Source organism: Pinus tabuliformis, chromosome J (assembly GCF_031772625.1).
Source record: "Pinus tabuliformis cultivar Carrire ecotype Pingquan chromosome J, CPIR1, whole genome shotgun sequence".
NCBI lineage: Eukaryota > Viridiplantae > Streptophyta > Pinopsida > Pinales > Pinaceae > Pinus > Pinus tabuliformis.
In genome coordinates, this window is record NC_142295.1 from 3306346 (window position 1) to 3323102 (window position 16757).

Below are 16757 nucleotides of genomic sequence, written 5' to 3' on the forward strand. Positions count from 1 at the left end.
TAACCTAGCTAAGAAACCCAAGAGGCTTGATGGTTGATAATCACTGAGAAGTGGTTTTGCCTTGCAAGCTGAAAAATACACTGGAAACTATGCTGGTTGACAACTTTTAGGAGGTTGAGGCACCCAAGACTAGTGGGTTGATAAGACTCGATGGTAGTTCCATGTGGGGGTTGGGTTGAGAACACGGGCTTGTAGTTCCATTGAGAAGTTACTGGAAAGTGCACTCTTATTCCTTTAGGAGTAATGTAGCTAATAAAACCTCCTCACTATTAACTATATCTCTCTCTCTCTAAGGTTGAATTGAAACTCTCTGTGCTATGAATGAACCTCTGTGCTGATTTGTAACCGATGTGGTGTAAGAACAAGGAATTGTTGAGAACACCCGATAAATGGGCTTGTTAATAACTAAGTTGTATCCATTGTGGTGTAACAATGAGGAGTTGTTGAGAACACCTAATAAATGGGGTTGTTAATGACTGCTTTGTAGCCACTATGGTGTAACAACGAGGAGTTGTTGAGAACACTGATAAATGGGTTTATCAATGATTAATTTGTGGTCACTATGGTGTAACGAGGAGGAGTTTTTTAGAACACCTGATAAATGGGATTTGTTAAATACATGTGTGTGAATGGATGAGTAACCATTCAAAGGAAAAGCCAAGAGGTATAATTTATTTTTTTGCAATTCTTTATTATGAATCTCATGAGAGTTTGTATGCCATGTTATAGGAAAGCATGGGAATTGCCTAGTCTGGGTGAATGAAGTTGACTGAAAATAGAACTGCAACAAATTGAAGATATCAAAGTGTGCAACAAAAGCACAAAGAACACTGCAAAGGAGCCATAGAAAGTGGTTGATCCAAGGATAATTTTCATGTTTATTTAGTTGTTGAGCGAGCAATTGTATATGTGAACTGTAATTGCAATTGAGTTGTAAATATAAATCTCCAATCAGTTCTACTTAGTTTAAGGTATGTTTTTGTTTTGTGTTTAGTCATAGAAAAATGAGGACAATGTTCCTCTAAGGGGGTGGGGATTGTGAAATTCACTGCGGGTTAACTCCCCTTGTAATTTTTTTTCCTTATATTTATGTAATTATAGATTAAAATGGTTGAGAGAGGGACATATATTCCATTGCTTGAGGAGGGAGATTTCTTAAGGAGTTGGTTGTTTTAAATATAAGTCATGGGATGACTGAGTGGGTTTAATGGGATGTCTTCTTATAAAATTCAGTTGGAAATGAAGGACGTTCCCATATTCTGTTTGGACCACAATTACAAGCAAAGAAAGGATAAATTTAAATAGGCAATATGGGTTGCAATATCAAGGTGATTAGTCTGCATAGCCCACTCAATGATGGGGAGAACCATCATGGTTGAGATTGAAAAAGGAACACATTATTCTCTATTCACATTCTCTCACGTATTGAGGAGAAAGAACCAATGTGCACATAGAAAGAAGGACCATAAGAGGAGGCCGATAACCTCCTGTTGAAACAAGCAAAGGGAGGTCGAGAGGCTCCTTTGAAGGAAAGACGATCATTCAAGAATTCACACACAAACATTAGAGAAATTTTGAGGTAAAAAATGGTCCTCAAAACAAAAATGTACAACCAAAATCAACTTTATAAGAACCAATAGAATTGAAGATGATGATGTCAGCCATGGGGGATGTTTCACCATTTTTTGAGTAAAAATATAAATGATAAAAAAAAATTAAAAAAAAATGAAAAAACTACTTTTTCAACTTATCTTCCTACGGTTTTACTCAAATTTCAAGTAGGAGCACTCATTGGATGCATAATTTATTTTTTCATCCAAGGAGTACCCATGTTGAATACTTTCTATGGATCCCACTACACGAAAAATGAGAAATACATCAAAACGTGATTACAATCACTTTTTTCATGTATTTCTCATTTTTTGTGTAGTAGGATCCATATAAAGTATTCAACATGGGTATTTCTTGGATGTGAAATTAAAATTTTCATCCAACGAGTTCTCCCACTCAAAATTTGAGTAAAATTGTAGGAAGATAAATTGAAAATACAAGTTGAAAAAATATTTTTTTCTTTTTTTCACTCCAAAATTTGATGAGGTAATCTAATATTATTTTATTATTTCCACTATTATTTTATTGTCCTTAGGAGGCCCATTTTAGGCCTCAAAATATATCTAATGCAAGAAGGGACGTGGAGGCTGAGAGTCTCAAGTTGGAAAGAAAGAACCATACATGATTCATACACACGGGCAAAGAAAGGGAATAGGGAAAATAGGAGGTCGAGAGGCTCCTAATGGTCAAGCATAGTTGGTGAGAGGGCAAATAAGATATCATGACTAAGAGAATTCAGGGAGACGAAATCTCTAGTGATAGCATAGCTGAGAAAACCTTGAGGCTTACTGGTTGATAATCACAGAGTGGGTTTAGATGATAGTGTGATTGAGAAATCGAAAATACTTGCTAGTTGATAATCATTGAGTAGTGGTTGTGCCTTATAGGGTTGATAAATCCACTAGAGACTGTGTTGGTTGATAACTTTTAAGAGTTGGAGGCACTCAGGGCTAATGGGTTGATAACACCTTATGGTAGTTCCATTGGGTTGGAATGAGAACATCAGTGGGAGTTCCATTGAGAAGCTACTAGAGAGTGCACTCCTGTTCTGTCAGAGGTAACACAATTGACAAAACCTCCTTATCATTAACTATATATATCTCTCTCTCCCCATATCTAAATCGAAACTCTCTATGTCTAAATCCCTAGAGATGTTGGCATGTCGTAAGTCACTCTACCTAAAAGAAAGTGCTCCTTGCTTGATGTGAAATTGTGGAATAGATAGTGGGTGAAGGAAAGGTAGCCTTGAGACACCATATTTCAGGTGATGATATTGATTTAATCTCCTGAGGAGAAGATGGTTGTATGCCAATGAAGTTGTTCACTATGTTTATATGATTTTGACAACTTGTGGGTGGAGGTGAGGTAGCCTCGAGACACCCTATTTTAGTTGATACTACCGGTTTAAAACTCCTCTGAAAGCACTCCACCTGAAGCACTGGAATATAGCTCAAGGGTGACAACTACATGTAAATGTGGTTGTAGCTTATCTAAGGTTGGGTGGAGAATTAGAGTCCCAATCTCAGTTTCCATATATCTTATAAGATAAGTATTCTCTTATGTCTGTGTTTATTGTGTTGAAACACTACCATGTTAATGCTGAGGAGTGTTCTTTTCCTGGATGAGAAAGGAATGTTACTATCTTTTGTAAAGATGTTATGGAATCATTCATTTCTTGTGGATATTCTGAGCTTGAAAGTAACCTAAGATAGATTGAGAATAAAAATATGGAAATATATGTTGATGAATAGTCATTTGTATTGACCTATTGGTATATATGGTCATTGTGTTGATAACAAGATATGAGTGAGTATAAGTATTAGAAAGTCCTGCTGTGTTGAAGGTATCTAATTGAGTCATGGATTAGACGCTCACACGTGTGGAGGGGTCGATTTTCTTCCCTGCATGGATATGTTTGATGGTATCTCATGTTAATAATAAGGAAGGTGAATTCCTATGTAGAAGTTCTCTTGAATGTTTCCTTAGGAAATGGTTTATTCTTGTATCTATCTTGAGTTTGTATAATGGTCTAAATTACTTGTGTATGATGAGGTAGACAACCTATGTTAATTAGATAAATGATTGTATGAAAATAATGAGGTCAGTAAGCCTTGGATTATATCTTGTGAGATCAAGAGGATTAACAATCATATATATATATATATATATATGATTATTAATATATATTGATATATATAGATATAATCCAAGGGTTATATATATATATATAATATTATATATATATATACAGAGGTCTATGGCCATGGCCGAGCTTTGGGTAGGGCTCAATAAAGATAGCTCGAATGGGTTTTATACTCATTGTATGCATATAAAGGCATCTTAATTTCCCACTATGAATGGAGGATGTGGCAAGGGATGATGTCACCTCGAAGTTTAGGACTGATGATGTCACCTCAGACTAAGGACCCTGGAGATTTTAGATGGAGCACATAGTAGAACACCCAAGATTTAAGTCTTGGGGTGATTTAGCACGTGGGGCCATTTTAGTGGGGACTTATGCCACGTGGCGTTATGATTTCACGTATAAGTCAAGGGGGAAGTACCAAAGCTTTATCACCGGTGCATATTCCATGTAGCCCAAAAGGTTGTTTCCTCAGTAGTTTCAATGCGGGATAGGGTTGATCCCTGTCGGGATTTATTCCCAGGGTGACGTGGCCATAAAGGGCCCACACCTGCATACATCAAACATGTATATTATATATTATGTTATGGTTGGTCCATGTGGACCATAGGAACGAGAATAATTCGTGACTTGGTATGAGCGGGTCGACAACTGCCACATGGCATGACATAGCACATGACTGGGGTAGCCAAACGAATGTCACAAGGAAACCACGCAGGTGCCACGTGGCAGGTTAGGTGACGTGGTGTGATCTGATTGGCCAAATATTCTGATCCAGATTTCAGATCAAAGAAAATTTTATATTATTGGAAAGGTCTCGACGAGACAAACACAATGATGTTATCTATTTTATGTTTTGAATAAGTTGTAAGAGATCGAAAAATTTAGACCTCATTTCCATAACAAGACTTTGGAGGTTGGAACAACATAGTAATTTCCTCCTTTTACCCTTATTTGGGCTAGGGATATTAGGGGGTATGTTACACAATGTCATAGATTTGGGTTTTTTAAATAGGTAACAAAGATAAACAAGTCAAATGAGATTTACAAAGGCCAAACAAATCAATCATATAAAGTGATTTTTTTGTACTTATCTTCATAATATTTATTTAATCATTCTCTCTCATCCAATAATATTCATAGGCATGTATCTATTACAATAATATTTATCATCATCATGTCACTCCCACAAAATTGAACCTAGGTAGAGTAGATAACAATCATGCCCCCCAACTAGGGGTGGCAGGAGTAGGAGGCGTTATCCTTAATCCCAATGAAAAACAAGTAATTAAGTACTCCTAGGGTTAGGAAAGAGGACCAACAATCAAGCTGAAATGTATGGCCTCTTGCTTGGGCTAAACTTGGCCAAAGATATGGAAATCACCAAGATTGTAATTTTGGGGGACTCTCTTCTCACCATTCAATATTTATATAGAGGCTCCTTTCCTAAGGAAAATCATCTTAAACTCCTTCAAAGAATCATGGGTGCTTTGGATCATTTCCACCTTAAGTCCTTTTTCCATATCCTAAGATCTCAAAATATGGAAGCCAATAAACAAGATAATATTGCATGCCTTTTAAAAATGGACTAGACTAACATAAATGATTTGTCTAGATGACGAATCATTCCATGAATATATCCCATTCTTCCTTAGCCTATACAAAGTTTATATAAGCCCCTATGTTAGCTTTTATGAAAAATTCAAAAGACAATAAAAAATCCCTTATCCAAAATCCCCCCCTCCCTCCCCGATGGGGGGGGGAAGTGGGGGAAGGAATCCTGAGGCAGTTTGGAGTCATTCTTGGCCCTTCTTAAGGTTAAACATGCACATGGGATGACGATTGGGAGCATGGAAATATTTAGATCAATTTGTTCGTGTGAGGGTAGAGGCCGACGAAGGAAGGAATTTACACCCATGTAGGTGGCTCAAGTTTTACATAAGATGTAGCATGGGTTTCACCATGGCAAAATTATGTTTATGGTGCAACACTGGAGGGGTAGCTCAGTGCAGTATGCATGGATCTTATTCCAATGGAAACAATTGAGGTTTAGGCTGGGAGGCACATTGTAACTCTACATGTAATTTGGGAGTCGGGAGCCTAAATACGACTGTTGGGCGCAACACCACCCCTAAACCTTCCTTGCAGTCTCTTTGGCGCCCTCTGGAAGCACAAGGTAACCCTGTACATATCTAGCTTTGGTAATGGTTTGAAAGTTTCCCTTGGTTGTTGTTTGATCAGAATCCCACTCTCTATGGTGAGTTTAGTTCTGGAGTTAGAGTGGGAGGAGGCTCCACAAGCAGGTCTAGCCCATGTAGCAAGCAGAGCATTGGGTTGACTACACATTCAGATCCTGTCTCCTCGCCTCCCTCCTTATCTTAGTCTTTGGATTCTATTATTGTGTTAGTGTCTTGTTTATGGGAAGCGCCTGTGTGTGGGTTTTAGTGTCTTTTACTTAGGTGGTTTGGCTTTTGGACATTGAATTTGAAGGTGGCGGTTCCAATTGTGGTGGTTTTGTCTTTTTCGGTGGTGGTCTTTAATTCTGGTCTGAATTATTTCCATTTGTTGTTGGGTATTTATCATTGTGGTGGAATCCTTAGTAGTATACTTGGTTTTATTAAAGGGACTGTCTAGTTCCTAAGGAGTCGAACACTTGATATTAACATTTCTGGTGTTGTGGTGGCGGTAGTGCAGCGGTGGTCCGAAGTTGTAGGAGGAGCCACAATCTTCCTATGTCTGGAGGTGCTTTGGTGGTCTATGGGGGAGGCTCTTTCAGGAGGTTCACTTTGGTTTTAACTTTCTTCCATGGCTCCTAGATGAAGCTCCCACCTAGTTATCCCTGATAAAGGCAATGCCTTTGAGCCTGCACCGAGCAAGCGTCGTTAGGGAATGGAGACATTATCTATAGGCTCTATTAGGAGAGGGAGGGAGCGGGATCTAGCCCCTCACAGAGGTTGTAGGTTTTTGCAGAGGAGGGGTGGAAAACCCCCTCAAGTCGCTCCAGCTCAACTGCAACAGTTACTAAAAACACAGTTGGATAATTATGAGAAGAATCACTGAGAGGAGCACGAGGCCTTAATGGAAGCTCTGACTCAGATTTAGTACTTCCAATGTCACCTGAGGCAACATGTAGTGGTGGTGTGTGGTGGACATACCCAAATCTTGGAAAATATGGAGCAACTGGAAGCTTGGCTGGTACACCCGGAGCAACATTTCAACTGCACTTATTTCCCTCCCCCTCCACCGGGGATTGGGCCAGACAATATGGCTTCTTTCACTTTAGATGATTGACTATTTACACTGGTGCCCTTTTAGTTTTGATGGCTTTTTGGCATATTTGACCTTTGAGCTATGGTTGGATAGCTTATGTAATTTTTGGAATGTTTGTACTAGCCGGTTAGCGCTAGTCAACAAACATGGTAAAAAAAACCCACCCATGCATCGAGAGTAACTATAGAGCTCAAGGTTGATATGGATGGTATATTGTAAAGGGTGGTGTGGCTTGTCATGAGCATGCATGTCATGCATGGGAATTGTTCCCAATACGCTCACATGCATTAAGAGTTGTGTTTGGATGACACTGCTACTCTTGAACAAATCTCCCACTTGGAGCATTAAATTTTCTAAGGATGTGGGTTATTATGGAAATTGATTGTGAGAGGATCCATGTTGCATGTGGGATCTCAAGCTCTAGGATTAAATCCATGCATTGCATCTAGTCATCCCATCATAGCTCTTCATGGTGTTTCAATCCATGATGGTGCCTAGCAACTACTCCTCTAAGTTGGGCTTTTGTTTTAGAAGTTGACTATGTCATTTGTCATATATTGGGAACTATATTGGTTAAATGTTATGTTACATGCACAATCAGTGGAGAGCGGAGCTCATATTGTGATAATGGAGGTGAATTGATCAATCCCATTATTTCTGGTGTGTCTTGGGTCTCCCTGTTGGATCATGAACCCACAATTATTTTCAATCATGTTCGTGGCAATGCAATTGGCTTCTTGGTTCGCTTTCACAGGCATTTCGGCTTCCTTTTATGTGGTCCTCATGTCATTAATGAGGAATTCCTAATTCTTTCTACTTTTAATTTTTTGAAGCTTTTTCGCCTTAATTGGAAAGCCCCTTGGTATCCTCTCCTATGTTGCTTGTGTGGTTCGGTCCCATTGATATTTGGCTCTCCTCTTGATCCTCCATATGATTTGAATCTAAGTCTCTCAAGCTCCCTTTGTGTTATTTTATGCCTCTGTCCCATCATTGGCCTTATAGTTACTCCTTAAAACCCTTTCATTGGACCCTGGACCCATCTCAATCTAGTCCTCTTTGGAAATTGGCTCCCTTTTCTCTGCATTTGTCCAATGTGAATTTAGTAGTAGTAGGTAGTAGTAGAGAATGTAAAGTGTGTTCACAACAAATTGAAGCCTTACATCTAGAACACATGGACCTGAATTGGAAAGTTCACCAATAGATGAACACATTCATCTTTCTTATGGATGAAATTCAGTCACTCAAAAATAAAATCACTCGTCAAGATGATGAAATTAATGCACTGCGTAGGCAATTGAATGACTTACAATTGTAGATTGAGACAAAATAAAATCAGAGCTCTACAAGCACAACACTCAGTGGACCTAGAAGCAATATGCAGTTTGATTTAAATAGGCCCTCATAATAAGCTCTCTCCCCCTTTTGTTGATAATCTCCTATTGTAAATGTGTCTTTTTGCTCAACCAATTTTGTAAACTTTTTGTATGTGGGCCTCTTATAGCAATTGGTTTTCAGTTAGATCTTTTTGAAACACTTTTTGGTCCTCCCTTGGAGGATCCTATGCATCAAAAAGCAATGCACCAAATTTCTCCTGTATTTTGTTGCATTCAGCTGCAGATTTAATAGAAACCCTACTCATTTGTGTTAAAAAAAAAACAATCATTCCCCCAACCACCCAAGATAACCTCAATTAACAATACAATCTTACATCTTATAACTATACTATAATATTAATAATAATGATTTAATTAGCCTTCTCATTTTTTTAAATTTAAATATATTTGCTCTCATTATCTTTTATTTAAAATATATTTGCTCTTAATTTTTTAATTTAAAATATATTTAAATACAACATTTAGATATTTAAATATTGCATCTCAAATATTTTATATAAATTATGAGATTAAAAAAAAAAAAAAAAAACTTGTATATCATAACAAACGCTTTTACCTACCGTGCACCCCAATCAAATAAAGAATATCACCACTCCAATTTTTAAACAGAGTGAACAACATTGGAGGAATGGAGCATTTTTAAAAAAATTATTATTGTGCCGAGAGGCACTCTACAACCCAGTATAGGGTAGATGTGTAAGCATAAATCTTTAATGTTTAATATTTAACATAAACATTTAACATGTTTATGTTGGCTCAATTAAAAAATAATAAAAGCTTAAAAGTAATATATGGTGGAGATGTTGTAGTGTAAACATTTAAATCTTGGCTCAGTTAATAATAAAAAGTTTAAAATAATGAAATTCAATTTGTTATATTGTAATGGTGGGAAGTAACACCTATAAGTATATTTTTTTATATGTTATTCCTATCCATTTTTTATGCAAATACTTGCTTAAATTATGGTGGGAAGTAATTTATGGTATATATGTTATTTACTTGAGTATAAGTTATTTTTGGATGGTTTTTCTGCAAAGCTTAATAATAAAAAATCATTACACAAATATCTAAAAATCATGCACGAATATTGCAAGCATATCCATAAATTATGCATAAAATATGTAAGATAGTTATGTTTCCAATCAAATGTTTGACTTTTTTTAAATAGTATTGAAATTCAAAGTTAAACATTACAATTTGTGTTGATTAATATTAAACTAATAGTGATCAATAAACAAATTGATTGTTAGAGTCTTTCCATATTTAAATTTAATTAATACGCACATAAAAACTTTATATCTACAATAACTTACTATATAACATGTTTCTTAACCATATATATCCATCCCCACTTTACCATGGATATTATTAACTTACAAATAGGTTTTATTAAAATATCATGGCTTACAATACCACATGCCAAATAACCATATCTCATTTCACAATAAAAAATTAAAATGTAAAATATATTAGACATTAAATATAGCATTGATTACTTAGAGCAAAAATTCTCCATCATATTGATGGATAAAGAGAGAGTGGGGGGGCGGGGAGAAGGAGAGGAGGGAGATAGTGACATAGTTGGAGGGTGGGGAGAGAGAGTGACAGGGAGAATAAAGAGGGAAGGAGAGAGAGATGGAGTTGGAGGGGGAGAGAAGAACAAATACATATAGAGATAGAGGTAGAGAGAGGGAGTGGAAAGTGAGAGATGGAGAGAGTGGGAGAGGGGAGAGGAGGGAAGGCAGAGAGAAGAAGAGGAGAGAGGGAGGGAGAGAAAGGGAAGAGAGAGGTGGAGAGAGGGGGATGGAGGAGGGAGAGAGGGGGAGAGAGAAAAGGAGAGAGGGAGGGAGATAGTGATAGAGTTGGAGGGTAGAGAGAGAGAAGTGGGGGGGAGATAAAAAGGGAGGTTATCCACATGGCATTATATTGTGACACAAACCTCTTTTAGAGTGAAAATAGATTTGATCCCTCTAGGTGCTTGATAGATCCGGGGTTAAGATGGATCTAGGCTAGTGTATTTGAATGCAAGGAGACAAGAAGCCCATCAAAGTTAGTTTTTTTTAAAGATTTTACCGAATATTAGGTTGGGAGATTTTCCCTTTAGTGTGTCAAGATGGCTTAGGGAGGAAAGAGAAATTTAAATTTAATTGTAGACAAGTTAAAGGAAAACAATGGACTATTTTGATGATGATGTTTTTTTTTTTTTTCACTCAAAGAAATACTGAAATAATTTTATTGAAATACGTTTAATATAATTAAAAATTATGTATTAATATAAATAAGGGAAAAATATATATATATATATATATATGTTTGTATGCATGTATGTATGTATGTAAATAAATAGGTTTATAAATATCATTGTAAATTGAGATATAGAAAAAACATATACGTATAAAATAAGATTAAAAAGGAAATCATACATCCCCTATATATCGTGTCAAGGAGGAATAATGAAGTACAAATCGTGTGGTAGGAAGAGACATGCATGCCACATGTAGGTGCACTACTCAATTGTGGAAAGGATATTAAGTATGAGAGGGACAAGGGCCATAAGACTCAGAGCCATCATAGCTTAGCCTCTCCACACTAATCTCATGAGACACCATCCCATGATAGGACCTCCATTAAAATTAGAAATTATGGGTTGCAAGGAGTTTTTATGGAGTCAATTCATGATAAAGTAGCTGCCAAAGGAGGCTGATGGTACTTGTTTGTCCACTAATTTTATGAGGCAACATCTTATTGCTCAACCTAGGGAATTAATTGTCAAAGAAGAGAACATGGATTTAGAGATGGATATTCAATTTTTACTTTAGGAGTTGACTCTTAATTCTAAGTCATGGGCATTTTAGCTAGTAGTTTGGCCAACCATGATTCCATGCCATAAGGAATACATGTTAGCTTGGGTGACAATTGAAGCAAATCATGGGGTGCATAGAGACAATTTGTGCAAATGTAAGGAGAGAGGAACATCAAGGGCGTGGACACTAGTTATGAATTCTATAGAGGCTTATTATCATAGGTTATTTGTGGTAGTTAAGCAAGATCTGGATGGATTAGAGAGTAGGGTTTGTAAATAAAGATGATAGACCTATATTGACTAAATTGAGGAAGATTTGATCCCATGGACACTAGCCACAAATTTCTCCAAGAGCTAAGACATGAAATATATAAAAAAATGGACTTTTGTTGTCATGTAAAAATACCAATTACCAGTGCCATGGAAAAGAAAAAAACTCAAGACAATGAATTCCACAAGAAGTTAGACTAGCTAGGAAAAAAGTATAAGAATATTCCTAATACAATTTGGGGGTCAAAGGATGGTATTGGGCAGGAAATGGAAGTAGGGAATGATGCAGAGGTAGAGGAAACAGATCTAGGTGAATGAAGGATAGAGATAGACTAGATAAAGTAAGTTTTCATGGCTCCTTAAGGAGTGGAAAATCCTCTAATATTCATCAATGTGGATTCTAACTATGGGCCTAAGGATTAGCTTATGCTATTCATGTCATATATTTTCTATATATATATATATATATATATATAGATAGATATATATATTATAGATTAGACTCTAGGTGGTCCTTATCTAGGCATAGGTTGCAAGCATTAATTTTCAATTTCTAGTACTTTGGAAAATCACAAGAGGAGCAGAGACATGTCATATAACATTTCCTATTATTTTCTTACAATTGTGGGCTAGTCTCCTATGAGAGATGCTTGTAGTTTGGATTGCTTGTTGTTTTTCTATACATACTTAATACATTAACCTACTAACTCACAAAAAAAAATGTTCATGTATATTTAGCCATTAAATCCATGTGGTTGGATTCTTTGTCTCCCCTTATGGGTTTTCCATCTTCTCAGAGTGCCTAGAGCTTTTCAAAATCGTCTCTTGCAAAGATAGGTTGAGATGGATTGTGATTCAAGTGAGGATGTCCCACACAACGGAGAGGGTTGCACCTAATTCAAGGAAATTCATCTTAAGACTGGTAAAGAACTTTGACAATCTAGCTTCCAATCCCTAAGACCCAAAATGTGATTTATTGATTACACATAAAGATAGTCTTTAATAGTGCTAGCTTTTATAAACTTATCCTTGACTAAGATTGGCTAACCTGAAAACTTACAATCTCCTTAGAGAAAATTCTCACAATTTGTTGAATACTAAGCAATGATCCTAATGGTCCATTGTTAAAAGCCGTGAGAAATTGAGAGAAGAGGTAACCCTAAGAAGAATCCATGACAAGTGAATAGAAGATTGAGAATGTTTAAATGAATTTCCTTAATAGGACCTTGAATTAATTTTCTTTTTGTCACTATTAAACTCTATCCATGTAGGGGAGAATGATAAGATTGTGAACTTGGCTTCCAAGAACCCCATGCATTAAATAAAAAGAGATATGGACAACAAATTGAATCCCTTGGACAAATAATGGAAGGAAGGTGCTTCCATAAGGAGATGTTATATTGAACAAAATTGTGACAGACAACAAGTAATATAAATGAGGGTGTTAAAAATTAGAGCTAAATCCCCCTTCTTCCAATAAAATTTTCTAACCATCATGGAATTATAAACACAATTATTCATTCCTGTTTTGTCATTTGAACCCAAAACCAACCTTCAGCTTCTAAGGCTCCTTTATTTTCCATGTTATCAGCCTTGGAGTCAAAGTGTCTCTCACCCTAAAAATAGGATACATCACATAAATAATTGAGTAAAATAAACATTCTTTAAAATATATATCCTATAGTCAAATAATGGGGTATTTTTCCTTGGAACACAACTCAAATGATATGGTAGATTCTCTTATATACACAACATTTCTTCATGATCTCTCTTAAAATAGCTTGATCCCTTGATATGTAGCCCAAGAATTAGTTTCATTCTTTTTCGCTAGTCCAATTCCCCATGAATATGCTAGCTCCCAATGTCATTTAAGATCCACGATAATCCTTCTTACACTTACCACCCTCGGTTTCCATTTCAAGGCTCCAATGGAGATCATAAAGTACATTTGTTCTCACCTATTCACTAGTGAAATTTCACATCTCTCCAATACAAGCTTTGAGGTAGGGACAACATATGGTTGTTTAAAACTTATCTTCTTCTAGTCTAAAGGATTGATTAAGATGGATTGAAGCCAAGCATGCTCAAGAGGAGAATATAATGGCCACTGCAAGTAAGATTGTTTCTTCTTAAAGAATTTTATGGGGGTCATGAAGATTTGCATGAAAGATATATTGGTTATGAGATTAGATTTTCTAGGATAAGAAATTTGGAAGTATTGTCCAAACTATGCCCCAGGGAAGTTTTTTATTATTATAGAGGGATAGACCTATCTATAGAAGATCATAAAATATTTCTAATTTTTGGAATGAGCAAACTTAACTTGAAGTTTTTGAGTAACCATTCTCCAAACAGATTGAGTAATTTGAATTTAGGAAAAGATGAGAGGAAGATTCTTTTACATAGCTACGAAGAACATATATGGAGGGACCATAAATACCCCTCTTTTTAAGGTTTTCCGCCATGAGAAGATTATTTAGGAGTAGAAATGATTGAAAAGGCTTCCCTTTTGGGATGCCTTATCCTATCCATGTAATGTTCTAAATCGGAGATTAAAGAGGAGACCTTCTCAAGGCAATTGAGTTTCATATACCTCATTGATGAAATATTCTCTTCCATGTCGACCCTATGAACTTTCATCCTCATATTCTTGCTTGATGGGTTTCGAGTCTTTGAGATACATAATCATATTTGTTAACTCCCCTTAGAAGTGTTGAGGGGGAGATAAAGTCATCTATTTGGATCATTTATTCTCTTCATCTAAGTCATATACTAAATATCAACTAGAGTACCAAATTCCATGAGTTATCAATTACTACATCATCTACTGACCTCATGATTTTCCAAAATGGTGTCATCTCGGAAAGAGATCCCTTTACCATTGCATAGTGTCCAAGATAAGAATCATTGAATGAGAGGATTTGTTTCTTTCAATAATGTCCATATGAGGGATCCTTTTACATCAATAAGTTGGGGGGGGGGGGGGGGGAATTCAAACACTCCGTACTTGATTTGCTTATAAAGTAATTCTTGTGGAGGGATTGCTTCCACCCACAATCTATGCCCTTATAGCTTTGGTCACGAGTAATGGATCTTAGACTACTAAACATTCCCTATCCAATGAGGTTAGAATGTTTTCTAATTCAAAATTTTAAACTTTTCCATATTGTTGAACTTCCCTCTTTTCCAAAGAAATTTCATTATCAGTTATCTATTTACTGAAGAACACCATCATGATCAAATAAGGAAGAGCACATAAAAATGGGAAGACTGTAAAAATATTCTCTTCCGTGTTGACCCTATGAGATTTCATCCTCATATGCTTTCTTGATGGGTATCGAGTCTTTGATATACATAATCATATTTGTTAACTCCCCTTAGAAGTGTTGAGGGGGAGATAAAGTCATCTATTTGGATCATTTATTCTTTTCATCTAAGTCATATACTAAATATCAACTAGAGTACCAAATTCCATGAGTTATCAATTACTACATCATCTACTGACCTCATGATTTTCCAAAATGGTGTCATCTCGGAGAGAGATCCATTTACCATTGCACACTATCCAAGATAAGAATCATTGAACAAGCGGATTTGTTTCTTTCAATAATGTCCATATGAGGGATCCTTTTACATCAATAAGGGGGGGGGGGATTCAAACACTCCCTACTTGATTTGCTTATAAAGTAATTCTTGTGGAGGGATTGCTTCCACCCACCATCTATGCCTTTATAGCTTTGGTCATGAGTAATGGATCTTAGACTACTAAACCTTCCCTATCCAATGAGGTTAGAATGTTTTCTAATTCAAAATTTTAAACGTTTCCATATTGTTGAACTTCCCTCTTTTCCAAAGAAATTTCGTTATCACTTATCTATTTATTGAAGAACACCATCATGATCAAATAAGGAAGATCACATAAAAATGGGAACATTTAATGTACAAATATTCTCTTCCATGTCGACCCTATGATATTTCATCCTCATATGCTTGCTTGATGGGTATCGAGTCTTTGAGATACATAATCATATTTGTTAACTCCCCTTGGAAGTGTTGAGGGGGAGATAAAGTCATCTATTTGGATCATTTATTCTCTTCATCTAAGTCATATACTAAATATCAACTAGAGTACCAAATTCCATGAGTTATCAATTACTACATCATCTACTGACCTCATGATTTTCCAAAATGGTGTCATCTCGGAGAGAGATCCCTTTACCATTACATAGTATCCAAGAAAAGAATCATTGAATGAGAGGATCTGTTTCTTTCAATAATGTCCATATGAGGGATCCTTTTACATCAATAAGGAGGGGGGGGGGGATTCAAACACACCCTACTTGATTTGCTTATAAAGTAATTCTTGTGGAGGCATTGCTTCCACACACAATCTATGCCCTTATAGCTTTGGTAATGAGTAATGGATCTTAGACTACTAAACCTTCCCTATCCAATGAGGTTAGAATGTTTTCTAATTCAAAATTTTAAACTTTTCCATATTGTTGAACTTCCCTCTTTTCCAGAGAAATTTCATTATCACTTATCTATTTATTGAAGAACACCATCATGATCAAATAAGGAAGAGCACATAAAAATGGGAAGACTTAATGGAATTGAAGGGACGGGCAAAATATATGAACCTAATACTAAATTAGTATCATGGAAAACTGAAGGTTAAAAAAATATAAAACTTGGTATAGACATATATCAAAATATTTAATAACATATCAACCAAATGAAACATAAATAAAAGTGAGATTGAGACTTTTACTATGAGATTTTGTTATGAGAATGTGAATGGTAATACAAAAACATGTGAACGAAATATAGAAAAAAAAAAAAACAAACAAAAAAGAAAAAGAACAAAACAAAACAAAACATATTATGCTCTTATTTCCAAAACTCATTTGTACATGTATATATTAGCGCTTTCTACATTGCATGTAGATTGCAACACATCTCAATTGTTACATTGCTAAATGATGACTTCACATTGCAACCACTGCAACTACAAATATACTTTGAATAATAATGTGCATGCATGCTAAATGTATCTTAACTCCACCATGCAAAACCACATATTTTATTTAACTATTAAAGTATTTTGAATTATGATTTTAATTCAAATGTGCCAAAAGCATGGTTATTATTTCATTAATATTATTGCATGTTTAAGTAATTCTCTTTCACACACTAACACATATATGCTTACCATATCACTACTATAATTTTATACATATTAGGCTAGGTTAAAACACCAATCCCC